General features: G+C 45.1%; 1 long non-coding RNA gene across 1 annotated transcript; it reads left to right on the top strand.

Moving 5' to 3' along the window:
- Nucleotides 1-14,599: 14,599 nt before the first annotated feature.
- Nucleotides 14,600-22,686, top strand: LOC129735261 (uncharacterized). Its single transcript, XR_008730681.1, has 3 exons — nt 14,600-14,716; nt 20,470-20,701; nt 21,875-22,686. It is a non-coding gene; the product is annotated as an uncharacterized LOC129735261 (long non-coding RNA).
- The last annotated feature ends 666 nt before the right edge of the window (nt 22,687-23,352 follow it).

The following is a 23,352-nucleotide window of genomic DNA, read 5'->3' as shown; positions in this document are numbered from 1 at the left end:
AGGATGATTTTGTCCCTCTTGGAAGGTTACAGAGAGTACAGGGAAGCTTTGTAGCTGGCCCAGAGGGAAGGGCCAGGCCATGGCTCTTAGCTCGGACAAAGATTGTTTGTGCAGAGAAGGGTGGTTAAAGGTGAACTGAGGTTTCTTGCAGCTCTGAGCCAGTGGGTAGCCCCTGTCTGGAGTGTGGTTGTTGGCTCTGGGCAGGGTTTTGGGTGCTGGAGGAAGCTGGTGTCCAGTGTGAGGTGATAAAGTTTGTCCTTTTGGCAGATCCTACATTTTTGCTGGGTGCTAGCCCTGTCTTCAGCATGTGCATCTGCCAGAAGGGTTTCTGTATTGCTAAGTGGGGTATAAAGCTTTCATCAGGAGCAAAGAAAGGCTTGCCTGCAGAGACAGCCTCATCCAGCACTGAAAGGGCAGAGATCTCAAAGGCACCCCTATCATTAGTAAAGTGGGATCGGTAATTATTGCTTGAGTACCAAAATGAGGCTTTTGGAACCTGCCATTGGCTATTTTCTGATGTTGGCCAAATCACCTATTTGTCCTCACATCATGCCTCAGGTTCCCCACCTCTAAAATAAAGACAAAGTTTTCCTCAGCCCTTCCCTACAACACCATACAGATGTGGATACTGGTATGGCTTTAATTCAGCACAGTAGAAAAAATAAACTTATAGGAAAGCTTTAAGAATGAACCATTTGTAACCTCACCAAAAGGATGAAACAAAAATATCTGGTCTCTGAAAGAACACATTAAGGAAATCCTCTCTTAAAAAAAAAAAAAAAAAAAAAAAAAACCAACAAAAAAACCCCCACCAAATCACACTATCAAAATCTCCCTCCTGGGAGTTTATACAGCTTGGGAAGGTGAAGCCAGCACTCATCAGGTAAACTTGTTATCTTTCAAGGGAATGTAGAACAGAAGACACTGGAGATGGAAACTTCCAGTTCAGCATGCTTCAGGGAATGGTGCAATCCAGGCCTAGGACAAAATGCTTCAGCCAGGCTGCTCCAGAGTCCTCTGACATTCAAACTTCTGACTTTTCTTCCTTTCACTCTGTCTTATCCCCATGTTCCAGAATGCCTAGTCCTTCTCAACGCCATTCTCCGCTTGGTTCCTGCAGACTTCACATGCATGCAGACAGAGAAAATCAGCATTTATAAATTGGACTGATAAAGACAATTCAGACTGGATGGAGGTTCCTAATGTCCTGCTGGTAATTTGAGAAACTTGCTTAGAAAGGCTTTTGGATGCATGCAAGAGCTGAATGAATCCAAAGGAAAACAGTGGGCTGCTGGAGAGAGAATGGAAACACCATGTTCCCCAGCTGATGGGTTTAGTACTTGCTGGAACACGCCAATGACTGGCACCCCATCTGCCCTGGGGCTTCAGCCTCTCACTGTGTCCCTTTAGTGCCTTAACCTTTGGATTGTTAAAGCTGGCGGGTGCCTGGATCTGCTGACCACGTTATGGCCCCAGTGCTATTTTTATCTACTTATTTAAGAAACAATCTGAAGAGTTGTAGCAGACAGGAAATAAAGTCCCTCCAAAAATACAGAAGGGTAACTTTTAAGAGGTAGATTTTTAATTGTAGCTTGAAAAAAAAAACAACACCAAAACCATTTTTAATTTCCATAATTCTGCTCCTTCCTGTTTCCTCTGCAATCTGGAGTTTTCACCAAAGATGAACTTGTCACGGTTGCAGCCTTATGGACCCGTGAGTCGTTGACCCTGCTTTCCATGAGCTTCTGGCATTGCTGCTAAGATCATGCAAGAGCAGCCACAGAGAGTGCCTCTTCAAATATGTATATCTGCAGTCGGGCTGAGAGGAATCCAGAAAGAGAAAAACTGAGGAAATTGCTTTCCTCCCTCTTCGGGGTATAAAATGTTCTTTTCTTTCAAGTTAATTTGTTCTGTGAAAGTTGCCTTTGAAATAATTTTCCAACTACTTTGAAAGATCAAATAGATTATATTGAAAGCTACTGTAAGATGAAGTGCCCATTTGGATTTAATAAATGCTGGTTTATAGAGCTAGCCTCATTATTTCTTTGGGATAAACCTATAGAGAATGGAGGGAAGGAAAGATTTTAATGTTTCTGAAAAATTTATCCCACGAACAGTAAAAACATACCATAGAAATATACCAGCCACAAAAATGACATCTGAAACACAGTATTTATGACTTTCTATATTTGTTTTGCATAAACTTTTCTGGTTTCTATTACACAGATTGATTTATGGAGTTTATTTGAAATAAATGTACTGCATATTTAAAACAAACAGAGCCCCAATCTGCTAAGCACCCAGGAGCTATAAAACCTCTGTATGGTTCAACCTGGGACCCTTCAAGTCCTTTTTATCAGAGTATCTTTTTCCATTAAAAAAATGCAGCAAAATAATAAGAAATTAGTTGAAGAAAAGCGATTTGTAAAAATATATATCTAGCCAGTGTTTCAACTAGAATTGATCTGAACTTTTTATTCAGTGTCTTGTTCTGTTCCTTAATGAAATGTTCTTTATCCAAATGGAAATTTTACCACGAATATCCTTTTTCACAGATTTGTTTGGGAGGAGTGGGGAGCTGACAGGGACTGGAGGGGATTGAAAATTTCTCAGAAAACATTTTGGTTTTACTGAGATTCACGTAACTTTGGAAGACACACCAAACTAGAAACTTCTTAGTAATTTTTCCATTAACTTCAACCTTCAGAAGTGAAGGGAAGCAAACAAAGAGCAATTTGCCTGTAAGTCATCGGTGCTTGATTTGTAAATGGGCTAATTACATATTTTAGCAGGTTGTGAGGATAAACAGTAAAACAAGGATTGCATTTATTGATTTATTTTTAAAGCACATAAGTTGCATTTATCTCTGCTTTCCTCCTGCTCCCCTGACAGGCTTGGCACATGCTCTGTTCCTTCCTGTAACTGGATTACTCGTGTACTTTTAGTGCATTTCTGTATTGGCTAAAATAATACCTTTTCTGTATATTTTAGAGTGGGTTTGCAAGTCATCACAGCACAAAGATTCTCTCACAAACCTAACTGATGTCCTTTACATGCCCACAGCAAACACCTGGGACTTGAATACCCAAACCCAAAGCAATTGCTTGTAAGTGATCTGCAGACTGATAATTACTGGGTGAATACAATATAGGATTATCCTAAATTTGTTATTCAAAAATTGCTGGCAGATAAAAACTGAGGCTTGTCAGCTTTTAAATAACTTTAAATTATACTTTAAGATGCATTTTCCTGCTGCCACAGGGTCTGAGTGTCTGCAGACAGGAGTGTGTAATTGTATTCTGTTCATACCTAATCAGTGGGGCATTTTCCCAAGCGTGTCTTTCCAAAGACCATCTGATATTTACTGTCAAGAGTCTATTTTTCACAAGCTATCTCGAGTTCTCTCTATAAGAAGATCCAAGGCCATGGTCAGGCTGTCATCATCTATGCTAAATGAAGTGAGGAGCTTCACAGCTATCTCCCACCTACTAGCCTGATCAGTATGACCTGCATGGTCATTCGCTAACCCAGTCTGATCTACGGCAGGGGATCTGTCAACTAACTGCAGGTGTGAGTTGGACTGTCCAGGTGAAGTCCTACCTTCTGAACCAGCAATAAATGGCAGAAAAGAGGGGTGTTTTTTATTTGATCCAACATAGCATGCAGGACTGCAGCATTGCCATGGACATTTAATTCAGATTAAACTAGGTTTCTTTGAAAGCCAGGGTACACTGAAGGGTGTGCTTACACATGCTGTTGGTCTCATCATTGACCATGTTTGGTGGACTCTGTGGTTGTGTGCTGGGCTCCTGCCTGTTAACTTGCACTATTCCCTTGTGAGTCCAGTGTAACCTCTTGTCTGTGACCCTTCCAGCACCCCCACATTGCTTGGGCATAGAAAGCACTGAGGCAAGGTATGCCTCCTACCTTGCCAAGCAGGAAGCCTTGTGCACTAAATAAGTGACTGCCCATAATTAGGCACCACTTGCCAAAGAAATAATTGGCTGTGGCACGTGAGTGCTGGTGTAACTGGGTTTAGGAAACATCTTTTTTTTGAACTGCCTAGTCTTCAGAAGTTATCTTGAGCTTCAAGGAGCAGAGTTGATTAACTTTTCTTTGCTGTGCCTTACTGGAGGGAAACCTGCATTGCCTGCTTTCTGATGTGCTGCTTGTTGTAGTTCACAGCCTTATTCAGAATAGTAGTGTTAAGGAGTAAAATGCTACAGGTGGTAGGATATCTGCAAACGGGTAAAAGAAATGGGAGCCCTGTTGCCCTATGCACCACTTAAAAATCTCCAGGCGTATTGGCAGAACCCTAAATGTGCCCAAGAGGCCAGGATTTAACTGGATAGGAAAGATGGGACCTTCCTTGGCTAATATGGCTCCAGCAAAGCACACAGCCATATGGAAAGAAGGGATACTTTGAGGTGGGGACAGACACAGTTGTTTGTGTGGGCAGCTGACCTGCAAGAAAACAGAGCTGTTTTGAATTTGGGAAGGAATAAACAACAAACAGATGACCACACACACAGAGGTTCACCCCACAGTGTAGTGTGTATTATTCCTCTTATTTTCTCCCTGGTGCTTTACTTCTTCAAAGGTCATCTTTTTCTTCTTGCCATGTTTAGAGGCTCTGCACCTCCACACACTGCCCTGACATCTTTCTGACAAGCACAGAAAACGGAGCTATAGGAAGAAAACCCCAAAAAGCAAACAAAAAGCCTTCTTGGATTATTCAGACAGCACCAAAATTCACCTGTCTGCTGGTGAGTGCATATAGAGCAGATGTGCCCTCCAGCATCAGTGGTTTATTTAGGGAACTGTGAACTCTCAGGTATCAAATGGTTTCCTTGGGGCTTCGCAGCAAAGTCGTGTCTGCCAGGGACAGAGCAGTTCTGACGAGTAGAGATGATCATGTGTATTTGGTCTGAATAGCAGTGCTTCACTGTGTCCTATAGCACAGTCTATGTGAAGCTTTACTAGTAAAACTAATTGTTTTAAGGATCCCTTAGCCAGCAGAATGGGCAGGGTTCCCCAGGAAAGCTCTCACTGGGGCACAAGCTATTGCCAGGGGTAAAACCCAGGGGACCAGGCATCCACTTCCTTCTCCAGCTGCTAGTTTTCCCTCAGAAACCTGTTTTGCTCTCCTGGATAGAAATAACTGTGATGTACTCTAGCATGTGTCTTGTTTGTGATGGCCCCCATCCAAAGTCTACTGATATTGGAGGAATGTTTTGCAGGGACTCAGAGGGATTTTAGATCAGATCCCAACCTTTGCAGCTAGTTTTGTATTGCTTTCCTGCGAGGACTTGTTGACCAGTCACCAAACGCCTGAGAAAATCAGCATGAAGTGTCAGTCAGGGTTCAGTTCAAGTGACACCTAAATATGCCTCTCTGGAGATGAGTGAGAGCTGGTGGGCCTGAAATGTAAACGACATCAAACAAAGCCAGCCAGTGTCCACACCAGCTAGCTTTTAAATCATACAGTAGCCTTCAGCCATTAACACTTCAAACACCATCCAGCCCTTTGAAAAGTCAGTTCATTTATTAATGTTCCTGTTAATGTGCCTTCCACACTCTGTTCACAGGATTGCCTCCTGGATTGATCAGACCTTGGCTCCTCAACCCTACACAAGCAAGGATGAAGAACAATCCTGAACTGCTTTAGGAGAGACAGCAGGATCTCATGGTGCCATGCAGAGGTGTGGAGTCTCTCACCCGCTCTGCTAGGTACGTGCTCTCAAGTTTGGGGTGAGTCATGGCTCCTTCCTCTCTGTCAAGGCTGGGAGACTGCTCAGACACACATGCCTGCCCTTGTTGGCTGTAGATACAACTGGCACGGTGTGGTTCTGGGACTGGCAGTTTCAAAATTCACTGCTAGTTCCTAGTCCCTGGCAAGTCCCTGAGAGCCAGTAAAGGTCTAGGATCTGTCATGCTCTGGGGTGATACCCTGTCTGAGAAGAAAAATTCAGGGCTGTGAGCTGGAGGTACAGAGCTGCACTGAGATCTTTTAAAAAGGCTGTCTCTGGGTTCTCTGAACATAAGAGTATGCAGGGCCTGTGCCTTCAACTCACATTCCCCACACAGCAAATGACCTGCACGTTCCCCTTTCTGGGTTTGGAGATCTCCTTTGCGATCGTTATTTAAATATGCTCTTTAGAGCAAAAGAACCCAACTATATTGTCTTTTTTCCTGTTCCACGGGACAGACACAGTGCAAGTAGAGTAAGCATGAATTGCACCACACTTGCTGCTCACCAGCTGGCCAGGGGAGAACAGTGCTTGCTTCTGTCTGGGCTGTGGGGCTGGAAAGGTGAGGCTAGCAGCAAGAGTCAAGACAAATAGGAGCCTGTTTCTGATTTGCCATCTGACCCCTGCCAGCTCAGAGCACCCTGTCTGTAATCGTGACCTAAATTAAGCCCAAATGTCATCAGCAAGAGGGTTGCTTTCCCTCACAATGCAAGTGTTTCCAGGTACCTAGCCAGAGATTTATAATCCACTGCTAATTACGTTCTTGTTTGTGTCTGCTGTCACGCTGGCTTGGTCTTTCTGTGGTTTGTAAGTCCAAGAGTGTGCCTGGCCCTTTGTGCTGCCAGCCTGTGTGCACAGACAGCAAGAGGCATCCATGGCTGACAGCTTCGCTGCTGGAGGAACCCTGCTGTGCTGGGCCATGTGTCTTTAGTAGTCCAAACACCATGGGAGACATTTTGCCTTGTTAAATTCTTGACTGCACAGATCTGCTGTCCACGGTAGGTTCACTTGATAGAAATAGCTCTGGCAGTAGCCCAACAGCAAGATCGGTGCTTTTCTCTTAAACGTGAAAGGAGACAAAGGCTTGGTGTTCCCTGCCCAGCCAACTCTTGCCTTTTAGAAGGCAGATGACCAGCATCTTTCTCTAGCTGAGCTTAGGTGCAGTGTTTTTGCTATGAAGCTGAAGATTAGATCCTGAAATGAAGTCTGGAATTCGTTACCAGTTATTAGCATAGGGAGTGTGCTGGGCAAACTCTTTGTGAGAAGTCAGTGTCTTGTCCCACAGGGCTTACACACAGAAAGTAAGCTTTTATTCTGACTTACAAAGCCTCTCCCCAGAAATACAGGAACAGTTTCTGCAGAAACCTGGCTGAGTATATGCAAAACCATTGGCTTCTCTAAGGAGCAAAACTGAGTCTTCACTTGTATGCCCCGTGCTGATTCCCTTCTGCCACTCCATGCCAGGTGACACCACCATAGCAAGGGACTTAGGCTCCCCAGAATTGCTACAAAGGAGAACCCTAGTCTGTATGACTGGAAAATCAGTTCCAAACAATCTATGCTCTATCCTGCCCTTTGTTTGTCTGCTGGTTTCTTCCTGTGTAAGGAGTTCTTGAAGTCTGTGCTATGATTGTGACACTGGGGCAGATGAGCCAGGCAAATACTTTACACACACACACACACTCTGAGCAAACCAGACATCCGGTATTTAGAAATAAACAGTGTAAAGAGATTTGGGAAATTTTTTGTTCATGCCAAGACATTTAAGAGGCATCTTGGTTCAAGTAAAAGCCTCAACTCATTTCCATTTTAATTTTTTTTTCACTTTGTTTTTTAGCTATTGAGTTAAAGTTAGCTTCAAACCAGAATGGATCATTTCAGTTTCCAGTTGATCAAAATGAAGGTAATTTGTCTTCCACTTAAATTTCAAGGTGCTAATTTTCACCTATTTTTTTCTGTCAGTGAACAAGCTTTTACTAATGGCCAAATGTTTTGTTAAAGTTTCTACACATCCCTAGTAATTCACAGAAATTAAAGCTGCCAACTCTTCATCTTAAACCATTGGGTTCAATTGCTGAGGAAGAAAGACCCCCCCTCCTCTACCCAATGCCTGAGTTAGCAATGGTTGGAGGGAGACAGTGGCCATTCAAAAGAGGTGTCAGACTCCACTGCTGTCTCATGTCTGCATCACCAAGTGGCATTCAGGGGGCTAAAATCTACAGACTATGGTCTGTAGACTGGACAGTATTTGCCTGCAGTCCAATAAATCTGGATCCAATCCAGTCTTTGTTTGCTGGTTTGCTTTAGGGACAGCAGTCATTAAAGGCAATGAGAATCATGGGGTGAGACGCTGTTAGCCATCACTAAACACTGGAGCACAAAACTGGTGAAATTATTTTTTTAGCAGTAAAGTATAATTGTATAGTGCATATGTACTGAAATGTATGCTTAATTGTGGGGTGGTTTGTCTTTGGTCATGCTGTATATTTTTGAAGATGGATTGAGGACAATGGTGTATAATTTTTCTTGTGTATATTCTAGATACACGTGAGAAAATATAACAAATGGGAAATAGATGGGGGTGGGGGGTGGGAGTTCCACGCAGGTTGGCAGTTCTTTTACCTGCTAGCAGCTTAAATAATGCTGGGTGATGACTAGGCCTTACCACTTTCTGCTGCTCTGAGTGCTTTTCAGGAAGGGAGCAATTACTTCAAAATCTGCTTTCCTAGTAGTCAGACTAGTATTCAGAATCTAACTCCTAGTTCAGATTAGTTTTGGTCACCCATTTTCACCCTGAAGACCATTTGCAAACATGCTTATTGCTTATTATTCAAGACCCAGTTGCTGCCACATTTGTACATACAAGCTCTCCTGTTCTGCTTGTAAATAGGGTTGGGTTTTGACTTTGGTCAACAACATGAGAATTGTCTGCGAAGTTCAGGTTCTGAGTGTGTCTGGTGTTTGTCAGGGAGAATTTGGGCAAGTACTTCAAGTTCCTGATGTTCAGCAACGTGTGTTACTGGCAAAGCTGAACATCAGGAACTTGAACTACTTACTCTTCTAGCCCTAGAGAGAATGTGTCTAGCTCTATTGGGGAATGAGAACAACCTCCACTGCCCCAGCAGAGAGATGGGCCATTTCAGCTGGGGCTAAAAGAAAAGAGACTTCTGTCCATCCCAAATAGCCATAGGTCATTGAACGCTTTGAGAGAATATGACTCACTGAGAGCAGAGAAGTGCAGAATAACACAGATTGTGTACAGTTTTTCTGTTGAGATCCCCTGTCTTCTTCAGCCTCCTTCCAGGCCCCTGTCATGTGGATGGGATTCTGTTCTGGAAGGCAGAGAAGAGAGAAGCTGAAGGGTAAGAGTAGAACCCTCCAGTGCCCCAGCATGAGGTTTTCATTGCAATCAAGGTAGGTCTTACAGAGTCACTGCACCTGCGGGAGGTTGGGGGGACACCGTGGCAGCATCCTTTTGTTTGCATTTTATCTTGGCACCTCTTCCCAAAGATTCAGGCACCTCACTGCCCTGGAAATCTCCTACAATGTCAATGGAGGCAGCAGTACTCTAGTATACTGTGTTTCATGGCACTGTTTGCACAGCTGCAACTGGCACACGCAGGGCAGACAGCTTACTGCTTATTGAGTGATATTAACTTTATTGATTAGGCACATGATATACTGGGAAATGTCTCCAACAAAATAGTAGTATAGGAGAGAAGTACGAAGTGGAGGGTGTATGAATCCTGGATTGATGTATTTGTTGCATGCAAGATGTACTGTTGAAGGAGGTGATGCTGACAGAGGTGTCTGCAGTTCCCTGCATGCTTCCAGGATATTTGAGTTGAAATCTGCCAAGGAGGACTTTTCATCCTGCAAGCTTGGGCTCTTCTGTGAGTCTGTTGGCAGTTATTAAAACACAAAACCCTTCTTGCCTACAAATCCGTGTGCTTGATCTTTCCAGCCCAAATCCTACAAGTAACATGCACTTGTCCCCAGGGCAGCTTGCTCAAATAACCACACTCTGCCGGAAAAAAGGGCCGTTTGAGCCTCAGGGAATTGGGAGGAGAGGTTGAATTATTCCCGGCATCCAAAGACCAAGAGGTTCCTTCTTCTTCGGCAAATGTTTTCAGTTCCCACTTGGTGAATTATTGCTAGGGATTTTTTTCCCTTCAGTGTTTCCATGAATGTGGTTGAGGCTCTGATCCAGGAAATGGGGGGAAAAAACCTCTGAAAAATGTATCGCACCATTTCAAAACTCAAGTGGAATTAATTAAATCCAAATTTCAACAGTGTGTCCAAAGCTGAGCTGGGCTCAAGACACACTTCAGAAGGTTTGATTTCAAAACAATCCCTTTGCGCACATGCACATAATTTAGGGAGGTTTCTGTGTATCCAGTACAAGGCAGGAACAGGGAACTGCTGGGTACCTGAGCTTAGAAAGAAAAGGTAGTATTTGCAGGCCAGCCTGGAGAAAACCTTTTTTCTGCCTGATTCAGTTTATCCTAATCCTCTGCTCAGCAAGCTGCAGACTGGAAAAAGAGTCAGGAAATAGTGTTGTGGAAAGTAAAGCCAAACCATTTGAAATGGAGATGCTGTGGCTGGTACACTCACAGTTCTGCTTGCTGGAGAAGTAAAAAGTGCTAAGGGACAAAAGTAAAGAAAGCATTTAGGACACCAGACTTGCACTGAAGCAAAATAGTTTGGCAGTGAAAACTTTTCTGAATGATGGGGGATGCGGGTCTTTTCCCATCTCCACCACTGAAGTGGGGTTACCCTGGGCTCTGAGTGCTCTTGTCCCTCCATCTGTTAAGTTAAGATAATGTAATTTACTGCCCCAGGGAAAACACGATGGATTTTTTAAAAAAAGTAATGCTAGTAGGGTGGAGCTTTCTCAGATGTTTTTCAAAGCCCAAATGCCAAATTCTTTCTTCATTTTCATGCATGTGTCCCAGCTAGCTTTAAGAGAGTTACGTGTGGGTCAGCAAGGAGCAGAACTGGCTCTTTAATGTAGTATTTAACAAATTCTTTCTGTCATGCCTATTCCCTGGGTTTCACTCCTTGGGGAGGAAACCAGCATCTTGCATTTGCTTTTGTCTTTTAGTGGTGACCTGAGAGAAAGTTGAGGGGGAGGTCTCCTCCCTACATGAAAGATCAGTTGTGACTATTTAGTCTTTGCAAATGGGAGATTTTGCATTTAGAGTCTGGGCATGGGGAGGGGGGTTCTACCTCGTTTCTGCCAAATGGCAATACACGTTGCCAATATTTTTCTTGTGGATCTTCTGCCTGCACAGAAATGCTGTGGATGAAGGTTCTAATGTGGTTACAGAGACTAAAATGTCTCTTTTTCTATGGAAGTTCAAGGTGCACTATGAGTTGAGAAACCCTGTTGCAGGAGATGAGACCTGAAGCATTTTTACCAGCCACTGTTTGAGAGAAGGGATACAGCAGATCTGTGTTGTACAACAAGTTTTACAGACTAACTTCATCACTACAAGAACAGTTTTATTTGTAATTGTAAGTCATTGCAGCACTTACTGCATAGCAGCAGCTGTACCTTGAAATACTGTGGGGTTTATTGGATGGGGATTACATATTGCCCAAGCAGGCTCAGAATCCCAGTCATGCTTGAACCCTGGAATTAAAGGAACTAAGTTCAGGGCTCTGACAGGTCTGGGAATCTATCTTGTTGAACTCAATAGCAGCTAGACCTGCCAGTACAACACGGGTATTGAAGGATGAGATGGATGCATTTGCTCCAAAGCCCTCCCAGCCAGATGTTACCCCTGCTGTATTGCATATGGCTTTCTTCAGGCACAGTTAACACCGAAACCTGAGCCAACTGATAACAAGGGCAGGCAAGCACCAGCTGGGTCTGTCTGGCATTACCCATCCACCTTTCCCTGACAGCTCCAACATTGGAAACACATTAACAGTGTGGTTCAGTAGAAGTTCAGAAGCTCAACCAATACAAGGGCCCTGCAAATACTTCTCTCTGTGAAATGGCTACTGACAGCCTGTTCGATGCTCCAAGCCTTTGGTGGGTAATTGGCATATTAGAAATTAATTTCCTCCTGCTTCCTTCTGCATTACATCAGCAGTGTTGCAAGTCATGTTGCCTGATACCGCATGGCAGTAGCATGACCTGAAAAGCATGATGAACTTGCCTAGACACTTTGTTTTCAAACTGAAGAAATTCCCTTTCTTCCAACTTCTTTCTCTTATCAATAGCTCAGTAAGATTTGGCTTTGTTTTCATACTGTGGACTTGTCTGTTGGAGCCGAACCCTCCGGCAGCCTGGTACACTAACCTGACAGCATCTGGACCCGAGCCCTGCCCAGGCTGCAAGTCTCCCCGTTCAGCCAGTGCCGTCAGCCAGGTAAGAGGGAGCAGAGAGCTTTTGCCATGGTGGAGGAGCAGGGAAGACTTACAGATTGCTGCAGGGGCCAATGGAGTGGAGTAATTTTCTTGGCTTTTATCTCCCTTTTCTGTGCATCTCAGCAGTACTGAAAATGCTCAACATTTCCTAGAAAAGCCTGAGCCTCTTGTCCATAGCCCCTCCACAGCTGTGTTTGCTGAGGGCATGGTTCAGCCCCTCATCCTTTCAAACCACCTTCTCCCATTCTCCTCTTTTTTGCTTCTTCTCATGAGTGTTGCTTCCTTCCTCATCCCCAGAGGAGAGCATTTACCTCAGGAGCAGATGCAGTATCAGCTATTGCTTTCCACACCAAGTCACTCTGGAGGCTGCCGTGTCCCCTGGCACCCTGCTGTCCCCACTTGCTGCTGGTACCTGCTGGGATCTACTACTTTCCTGTTTGCTGAGGTCTCTCCTGTTGGTTGGCCCATGTGTGTCCTCTGTCACTTTGCTCACCTACCCTGCACCCTGTTTCCTTTTTAATGTCTTTCAGAGCTAAAAAGGAAAGGGAGGAAATTATATCCATCTAAAAATACAATAGTTTCATCTTCCTGTTTGACTGTTCCTGGGATACTTTCACATGTGGCAAACATACCCAGACAATTAATCTTGTGCACCCACAGGGTGTAACTCTAAAACAGTGCATGACAGATAGAGATGTATCTTCCTTCTCTATTGTGCCGTGTTTGGGGGATTTTTTTGAACTCCTGCTTTTGCTGTGTCAGGGCCAGTTTCCCCACCTGGACCCCCAGGCATATTCTAGTGGATATGATAAAAGCAGATGATCTATGTCTTAGAAAAATTACATACTAGGATCTTCTTTTTCCCTACTGTTCCTCTTTGGAGCAGGGAGGTAGCCAAAGTAGATAGAAACTCATGAACATGGAGGAAGGGTGGGAGAGAAATGGCTCACAGAACACAGCAGGGCCTAAGCTGAAGTGGTTCAGGCCATGTGTCGCAGGGTGCAGGCGGTGTGAGCAAGCAGGCAGCCACCAGCCATCTGAGAGTGCTGTCTACAGCAAGAAAGCTGAGCAGTTCCCGCTTCCCATGAGCGTCCTTGTGCTGGGGTGGAGCACTCTGGGAAACTCAAAGCAGCTGTGTTTGCTCTTGTTATACAAGAGCTGGGGGCAGGAAACCTCTAAGCACAGGAGCAGTGACTTCTCCTTTATGTGTCTCTTCTGCCTGAGCTGATGACTTCAGACTTCTACTCCCCTGCTGTTCTGGAATCACATTATCCAGCCCAGATACTCCTCGTCCTCTTTGCCATTCTTCACGCATCTCACATCTTTCTGCATTCTTCCCAGCATTGTGTATTCCTCTGTGTTACCAGCACTTACTGTTCCATCCAGACTTACTGTTTGCATGAGTGGGATTCAGCCTCTATGCAAAAGGCCCTATGGACACTAATCCTTAGGGAACTTCAAGGGGACATACTAGACTCCAATATGAAACTGAGCCTGCTGGGCACAGCAGCCCACCTTGGGTGAAGCTGACTTATGCCAACGATATATTTTTGTTTCATAGGGTATACGAGTGGTGCAGGGGCTTTGGGCAAACAGAGGGAAAAACATAATGGACTGGGGGTTGTTTAACGTGTCTGTCCTTATTTGTTGTAATTAAGCTTGTGCCCAATACAATCCAAGTATGTGCCCTGCCGCCCACCATCTGTGTCTTGCCCACGTATGTGCACACTGATCTGGGGTCTTCCAGACCTACCTCCTTAGTACACAGCCAGCCTGAGAGAACCTCAGCAGGCAGTGAGGATCTAGGCAACAGGCACTTCTGCTTATGCAATAGGCAAACATTGCAGCAAATAACATGTGTAGCTTTGTTATTAAGCTTGATCTTGTTAGGGGGGCAATAAATGTTCTCTGTGATCATTTTTCTTGTAGAATATCAACACAGGATAAAATTGTGGCTCTGGCTTTGCTCTTCCTGCTCATTAGAGCTCCATGCTGCTTCATGCCATGGCCTCAATCTGTTGCTGTTTGCCATGACAGCTGCATGTCCCCCATTTCCTTCAGACTCATTTTGCACATGATAGATGCTGGCAGTTCTTGGGTTTTTCTTGTCCCTTCCCTCCAGCTCCTCCTCACTTTTACAAAACTAACTTTGCAGCAAATTGTGTTTAATTTAAAAGGGATGGTTTGGGCAAGATACCTGTTCGCTGGAAAGCAAAATTAGGGACATCTGGCATTCATTGACTTTTAAAGGCAGAGAAACGACAAAACTAAAATGCAGATACAGAGGATTTCCAGCTACTTTTGGGGGGATGTTATTTTACTAAATTGAACTCAGATAGATTTGTTCTACTTGCTCCTTGCCATAGCTCTGGATATAGTCTGGGCTGGGCCACTTGGTTAATTATATACCACTAACAAATTAGCTTGCTTCATAAAATACAATTTTTTTTTGTCTCTGTTCATCTGCTGTTGTTTTCTCTGCCCAGGATGACTGTTTTAAGGCCTGAAGACACTTCTAGAGCCATCCCCTGAGTCACCAGCCTCCATGTTTCTGCCAGAAAAAGCTGTTGTATCACATCCAGAGCCAGGTATGTACACCGCACCTGGGGGAACTTGAGCTGGGGACAGAAAAAGCACTTATCTCACCCCCAGTTTCTAGGCTGATTTACAACAGGGGTGCCACAGAATCACTTGGTCTGATTATCTAGGCATACAGGTGGGAGTGAAAGAGATGCTTTCCCCAGACTGGCCTGGCCTTGTAGTACAGAGGAGCCGAGTGCTGCCCTGATAGCCTGGAGCTGTGAGGCAGTTCAAGCAATCCCATCTAATCAGTAGTTATAGAACAAAAGCCAGCCCTTTCTAACACTTCAAAACAGTAAAGATTTATTTGAACTTGAAGAGAATAAATGAGTCTTTGGCATTGTATGGGGAGCAATACTCTGCTTCTAGCTGCCAGTAGTGCGTACTTTCTAATTCAAGAAGGAACAGCAAGGCAGATCCCATAGACAGCATCAGGCGCAAACCCAAAAAAAATCCTGGCTTTGCCCATGGAGAGACTGAGAAGTTGGATCGTCTAAAACAGAGGCTACTTTATGAGTAGTCAGAAACTGGGCCACACACAAACTGGGTATGTGAGGGTAGCAGGGCAATGCTCTATTTCTTTTCCTAAGGGATGCTGAGTGATCTCCAGACAATCAGTCTGGGCCATACAAGCCTCTATCTCAGCAAGCAATAGATCAGTACAATGACCCCCTCAGCTGTACACAACAGGTTTCATGTCAGCTGCCTCAGACTCCCCACATCCCCCCACTGCTGGCAGTGGTGGGGTCCGGGTGAGTGTGAAACCAGAATTTTATGCAGGGCAGAAGTACAACCCTCCCCATGTTTCGCTCACTCCCCTATTTGCCATTTCTGGCTGAATCCTCTGCTCCTGCTGGATCTTCCCCTGGGAACTGATTGAAAGAGCCTTAATAGTTTAATCCAAATTGCCCTTCAGTTCCCTGGTGATGCAATTAATTGAAAGCAGGACTTTTACCTCTCTGGTCTGCTTAAAAGTACCCTCTGGCCATCAGGCTCTCCTGCTATGAGATCTAAAAGTCACTGTGCAGGCAGCCAGTGGGCTGTATTACCTTGAATTTACAAAGGGATAATTCAGCAAGACATCAGGTACCCACCCCAGTGTGGCAGTCCCAGCCTCAATCAGTCTCCCTCACAGTTGTGGGCTGTAGCAGTTTAGTGTCAGGACTTGTTTCCTCCAGCACTGAAACTTGCAGCAGCAGACTTAAACATTTTTTCCTCACAGTAATCTGCAGTGGGAGAGGCCCCTAGTGCCTCTCCATGACAGAGTTTCTGTTGAGAATTTCTATGAATCTGCTCTCCTGGCCAGAGAATCAATCAAAGTTAGAGATAGAAGACAGTCAGGTCTTTTCTAGAGAATGTGCTGAAATGCAGTGAATTCCATGTGAAAATATTATGCCTGATACAGGGAAAATAACTCTAAGGAGACAAAACTACAGCTGACAAAATTCTGAGAGCTGGGTGAACTGGGCAGAACAGTGTGAGCCTGGAATGAAGAGAGTGAGAGAGACCATGGCACAGCGTACCTCAATTTACCCATCTGACAGATGAGCAAGGGGAGGATTAAAAATGGAGAGCTTAGGGCTCTGATTCCTATTACCTGTCAGAATTAGTTGTGAACAGGGTAGGGAGAGGTTTTAAGAATCTGGTCCTGTTGCCATAAGCTCTGACCAGCAATGTCCTCCTGCCCACACAAGCATGATGGTGAGAGCAGACTGTGGCAGACACTTTGCAGGTGGACTCTGAGCCAAGGCTGAGTCCCGGTTTGGCTACTCTTCCTTACAAAAGGGAAGGCGTGTTTTAGTTTTCCTGGGCTGTCTGCAGCTCCTCTCTCTCCAGTCTGGGAGAGGTGCCAGCCCCTTCCAATGCCTTTCCCCAGTGATCTGAATAACTCTACTTCCCTCAAGCTGCCTTGAGCTCCCAAAATAGCATCCTCAGGTATGAGATGACATATTCTGTTACCCTGCTGTATGCTTCAGACAGTCTCCTCTTTCTTTCTGCTTATCCCTGCTCCAGGTTATATGTAGCCCTTGGGTCTGCCACCCTTAGTCATATTAGAGACGCCGCAGGGACCTGGGGATAAGAGAAGGCAACTCTTGCTGAGAGCACTGGAGTCTACTGTAGGGTGCTAATTCCCATAGCACTATTGATGCATCTTGGAGAGCTCCTAGGCATATCGTGAACTAGCTTAATTTCATTTAGCTACCAGACTTTTCTTGGCATTGGAGCACAGCACATCCCATAGCTGGGTTTTACCTGAGGTGGAAGATGCCATCCTTTTAGGCACCCTGAAAACGGTGAATTTGTGCAGACTATGAAGCAGATGTGATCACAAACCTTCTTTCTCTGTTTAAGCGCTGACTCTTAGCAAAGCCAGCCTCCTGAGCATCTGTGCATTAGCCCATTGGAACGGTGCTTCCTCGGCTCCTGACTCCCCTCCAAGGCTCTGGCAGCCAGACACCACCTCTGTTGCCAAAGCTAAACCTTGCCATGCTGTATGATGGGACAGGCTGCTCAGCACACAGCCAGAGATGGGCCTGTTCTCACTCAGCTATTGAGCATCCCTGCAGACACACTGGTGGTGCCAGCCTCCACCCTACAAGCCTTCTACACAGGCTCGTATTTCCCATCTAGAACAACCTCATCCTTTCACCCACATCCTCTCCCTATACGAAGACACAAACCCATGTTTGCCCCATCCTTCCCTTCCAAAAAGCTGTGTCTGGACTGCTGATGCCCTAGAGAAAGTTGAATAACCCCTTGAAGAGACTGGCTGCTAGGTAAACAACCTGGCCCGGCCCACTGTAGAGCTCATTTGGCTGGTTTGGCCTCTTGCAGACTCTCTAGAAGACATCTCCCCCTCCCTCCTTGGTGTTCCTGCCAAGTGAGCTCTGCTGCACTGCGTCCCTGATCTTTTCTGACATTAATTACCCTTTCCTGGCTCGGATTGCCCTGTTTGTGGCCAGGAAACCCAACTCACTTGCGCCTGGAATCAAAGCAAGCTCTGGAGTTAGGAGGGAAGAGAGGGCGCCTGCTTCCTTGGATGGCTGACTGGAATAAGCAGGTGTCTCTGAGCCCTTCCTACCCCAGGGAGAGCTCCTAGGAGGCTTTGCCCATTGCAGCTTCGGCTGGATCTGGCCAACTGCTGAGCACCTGCTATGCCTGCTGGAGTGGCTGAGAGTCAGGGTAATCAGCCAGCTTTGAATCTCTGCCCAGCATCTTCAGATAGGCACCAGACCCAGCACAAGAGCAATCAAAAACAGGAGTAGGCGTAAACCCTGGATGCAGCCCATCTCCTTTCACACATGAGTTTTTAGGCCACTAATTTCAAAGGTTTCTGCTTTCACTTCACGTGGGTGCCCATGACCTCCCACCCCCTTGTCAGTTTTGAACAGCCCTACCCCAGCAAGTGATAACTGCTTCCAGCAGGGAGGTACAGGGTCCCAGCACCTCACATCACGCAGTCTGTGGCAGTGTAACAAACCAAGGACGCATGCTGCTCTTAAAACACCACTGAAGACTTTCCTGGCACCAGCCACATGCCCAGTGCCACCCATTTTCACAATGACAGTGTTCCTATGCAGGCCAGAGCTTTGAACACTCTGAGGCTCTGAGCTTCTGTTGAGGAAGTACAGTTTTGCTGCTGGACTTTTGGAGACTGCCACCAGCCTAAATCAGGAGGAAGGGGGTAAGTCAGAGAAGGGTAAACATGGACATGGCATTGTTCCTGACACTCTTCCTACAGTGCTCTGAAGTTCCCATCGCACACCCAAAGGAAACCAGCAGCACTTGGAGAGTTTAACTGGCAACTCGCCAGTTACAAAGTCATAATCTGTATTAACTCCTATGCTATAAACAGTCAGAAAGGAAAATCCATACTTCCCTCGGAGAAAGCAGCAACGTTTCTTCAAAGGAGCATCTGTGTGTGTTTGCCACATCTTTGAGCCCACATCCAATATTAAGGGACCCACAAGGCAAAGTTATTTGTAAAATACAGCACCATCTAGTGCTGCACTGCAGCACCTCACAGGAGGCAGCATGTCCCCACCTCGGCACCCCACAGCACTGGGGGGTCCGCTGCTCACTTTCCCTCCCCAGTGTAAGACTATCCGCCTTTCGGAGTGGGCTTTGATTTGGTTGTGTATCAGATGACAGTGTGTTTTCTGAGGGGTACTTGAACAAGTCTCTTTGTGCCTCTGTGTACTTGCAGCGTTCAAGCAGCCTCTTGCATAATTCATGGAGAAATTCTGTCAAAACTTCATCCAAACCCCAAATCATATGTGAAATGCAGCTGGAAACCATCTTTGCAGATTAGAGCCATTGCAAACATCCCTTCCCCCTGCTCCACCACACCTTCTATTCCTGTATGGTAAAGGCAGGCAAAATTTCTAGTTGTGCAGAAATCCTGGTGCTGAGTGACACAAGCATACCCCGTTATCTGAACAGTGGCTGTATCCCTGTGCTCTGTGGAAGCTACTGCTGAGAGTCCATGAGAGATAAGAAAGGTAGTATCAGCAGGTTTAATTTCACAATGTAAAGCCTTGTGTTTGCACTGGAAAATAAATTTTGGGAGGGTTGAATTTTGCTGATCTGAAGTATCTGTGAGACAGGGATTAAAAGTGCTGCAAACACCATTTACTAGGTGTGGAAATTGTTTGGCCAGGAGCAGACCTGTCTGATTATTATGAAATTAATTTCACCAACCTTCCCGCCATCCTAACATTAAAAAACAATGTGAGAATGCTTGACTTTTTCCTATACACAAACTTCAAGGTTTCAGGTTAAAAACAAATTCTCTTCAAGTTATATCCAGGATTCATGTACTTGGTTTGGTCATGTAACTTGGCACTAAGACAGCGATCTTTAAATCAAAGCAACCTTACACTTCTCTCCCCTTCCAAACCCAGGCACTACAAGGTGAAACCCTTGAGTTGTAGGAGGATGGAAGGAGAAACTCGTAGGCCAGGAAATGGCTGGCAGTGGTGCTGTGTGGTTGACTCTTGCTGTATAGGCACGTTTCCTCCTGCTTTTCCAGGGAGAAGGAGTGTTGTATGAAGACAACATAGTCTGGTGGTAGCTTTGTCTGATGTAATTATGGGTAGTGCGTGGGATGGAAAATGTTTGTTCTGTGGTAACAAATACCACAATGGGGGATGATGCCTGAGAAAACAGGTTTTTTCACAAGCAAGTGCATGATACCTTTTCCCACATCTAGTCTATCATTTAACCCAAAGGAAAACATGTTGTTTCTTTGCACCAGGCTTTGTTATATCCCCTTTCCAAGAGAATGAGACCAACATCAGCATGAAGGTGTAAGAATTTGGAAGCAAAACTGCTTGCTGTGTGCAAAAGGGGACAGTTTCCTTGTGACACCAACAAAATCAGAACTCCAAAGTTTGTCTTTTGGAGCTAGACCCAGTGGCAGTAAAAATTAAATTGTCCATTTAGAATCTTTTGTTTATTGAAGCACAAAAGCCAGCAGTGTAGGAACTAGCTTTCCATGGCTCGCAGCAAAGGCAGAGTTGAAGGATTGGTATGAACTAGTTCTCAGACACAGCTGCGCCTGAGATCCCAGGAGGTTCTCCTCTCAGAGACCCGGGCCACAGTCACAAATGGTGCAGCCTTGTAAATCCAGCTGGCCAAAGCCTTTTGCTTCTCAGCCATCAGGAAACACATTTTGTAAGTGCTGTGGCACGTGCATATCTCTTTGGTCTTATGTCCGCATGTCAAATGGGCCTCACTTGCTGATTTTTTGCACAAACAGGAGCTGTTGCCTCGCACTGGGGCAGACTGGACTCTAGTCCCTCATAAACGCAGTGTCTGCCCAGCAATATCCTGCCAGGAAGGAGAGAAGTTCCTAGGCACTGCCAAGTATCAAACATCGAGAGCGTGTCCCATCGAGACAAGGCCACACGGCAGCATCCATGTGTGGGCACAGCCACTGAGTCCTTCCTGCAGGCAGTCTGAATTCAGCTGATCACACACTGAGAGCCGTGGTAAGCTAGTATTCTAATAAAAAGCATTGGTAAGGCATACCTCTGTGTGCCTCCCCTTAGCACTGTCTTGGCCTTTCCTGGGTCAGCGTGTGATTGTTTCCTATGTTTGCTCCTACAGCTTTTATTTCTACCTCTACCAGCCTAATTATGAATGTCCTAGCTGAGAAGGCTTTCCATTTCCTTCATTTGCTAGGCAACCAAATGTCCGTACATTTCCACAGGGGTCTGTAAACATCCCATGGTACATTCTCCTAATTAGAAAACAATGTCTGTAGTTGTGTTTACATTGCTATGCTTATTAGGAAGTAAAATGCTGGGTTGGTTTTGTGTTATGTGCAACCTGAGATTGTACATCTGTGTGCTGTTTGGAGGAGGTTTTAATTGGTTTTTAAGAAATGTATCTTGGGGGTTTCTTGGTTTCTGAATCAACACAGACAGAGGGTTTACGGCTAGCTATTGTATGAAATTACAGATCATATGTTCCCTGTGAACTTTCCCTAAGTTTATTCAACTAGAAAAATGCAAGTTGAGTTAAAGAGGAAAAAATTGCATGGGTTCAGCAATGTGTCACCTCCTTGGGAGGCATTACTTGTGGTCAGGCAGTAAGTTTAAGGTCAGTTGGTCAGAGCTAGTAATGAGTATCTTAAAGTCAATGAATATCTCTAAAAAGGGGGATCAGAGGTTTCCCACATTTCTAGGAAGATTCATGGTATTCTAGAAGCATAAAGAGGGAATCTATAATTTCATCAGTTCTATATCAGATATATATTCATCAGTTCTGATCTTCTATATAATACAGACTGTAGTAATCAAAATCAATTCCAGATCAATGTCTTTTGAACTGAATATGTGTTTGGGAAAGGAGTCCAACCTTGCTTCAGAGGTTGCCAGTAGTGAAGAGTTGATTGCTAACTTAGTAAATTGTTACAGTTGTTAGAAATTTTCACTTTACTGCTACTCTAAATTCTCAGTTCAACCCCCCGCCAGCAAATCTCATTATATGTTTTGTCTGCCAGAATGAAAAGCCTATGGTCAGTTTTGTTCCCCCTATTGCAGCTTCAACAGAATGCAAGATCTGTAACAAGAATACATTGCGGCATTTAATGCTTCTGCTTGAAACCTATTTTGCAACCTTTTAATTCAACTCATGGCTCTCGTCTGAACCTTTTCCAGTCTATCAACATACTGTGAATGGTGGACCCAGGCCCAAGCACTGTATACTGCCAAACGCATCAGTACCAAACGCAAGGGTGGTGGAATCACTCCTTGTTACTGCTGATGTTACACCACAGAATAACAGAAGTGTTGATTGGAAGGACCAGCTTTGGAGACATGTTGCCTTAAAGGGTAAGGCAGATCTTAACTTCCTTTGGCAACCTGGACCTGGTTCCTTTCTTTATTAGCCACCCTTACAAACAGCTGAAGGCTGTAGCACAGAGGATCAGCAGTACTACAAGGTCTCTAGGAGTCCCTGTTGTGTCAGTCACTAAGGATGCAGACATACAGTGGCATGCCTCTCTGCCCAGCTGCAACAGAAAGAGCCCAGTTCAATGCTAACCCTTAAGCAAATAGTGCGCTGACCTCTCAGTTAATAGAGTGGCCCTTCTTGCTTATTTTATTCCCAGCATTTGAACCACAGCACATTCCAGTTGGGTAAAAAGACTTTGCTGTTTGGAGCATACTGGAGTCAGGTGGTGAGCATACCAACCGCCAGACAGGATGCTGTGCTTCCTGTGAGAGTAAATACTGAAAGTCATGCAGAGCATCTTTCATTCTGGCTTGGCCGCAACAGCCAGTACAGCCGCTGGAAAGGAAGGGACTTCACAGAGACAGAGAGATTATTCTCTTCTGGCTTAGAGACTACCTGGCCTTTTAATCATCTTTGAAAGCCTGTCTTTTAAAGGCTGCTCACTTTGTTGACACAATGTGCACCCGCAAACCCCCATCTGCTGGGAGCTTGCAGTCTCCCTCAGGGATCTGCCATGCAGGAATACAACCAGCGTGTGGATGCTCTGCACCTCTTACAGCATGGGCTGACTGAAGGAGCTCTTGGACTTATCCCAAGCCTGTGTTCAAACACAAACTAAGAGAGAAATGTGCAACTGAGAAACAGTTCAGATTTGCCTTGAGTAACTGCACCTCTGGACAGTCTCTCTTAAGGTCTCTAAGCACTATTACCACCAGGACAGTGACACTGGGTTTGTCTTGGATTTGTTTTTTTTTTAAAAAGGCAGTTCAGAAAGTCATCAATGGAACATCCAGAAGTTTCCGCAAGCTTCATACAGAGCATAGGTAGAGCTCCTTTGGAAGAAACTCCCCGATCTATTAAGTCATCTTCAGAGAGCACAGGGACTAACCTGAAAAGCTCGATTCCTTCCCAAAACTACACAGAAACCATTTTCTAGGCATTCAAGACATCTTCCCATGTGGTGTGGTTGTTGACATATGAATGGACTGGAACAGATGTCAAAGGCATCCTTATTGTTGCATTTCACAAGCTGCATTATTCACAGTCTCCAGGGCAGAGTGAATTGCAGCCATTCCATGCAGTTTGCTGATGACTCCAGTCAGTCATAGTGAGGATGAGCACAGGAAAACCATTGGGACCACAGTAGCCAGCAGATTCTGCAACAAATGGTTCTAACCTTTCA

This window comes from Falco cherrug, chromosome 1, assembly GCF_023634085.1.
Source record: "Falco cherrug isolate bFalChe1 chromosome 1, bFalChe1.pri, whole genome shotgun sequence".
Lineage (NCBI taxonomy): Eukaryota > Metazoa > Chordata > Aves > Falconiformes > Falconidae > Falco > Falco cherrug.
The sequence above is the reverse complement of the archived record's forward strand: the minus strand, read 5'-3'. Positions and strand labels throughout refer to the sequence as shown.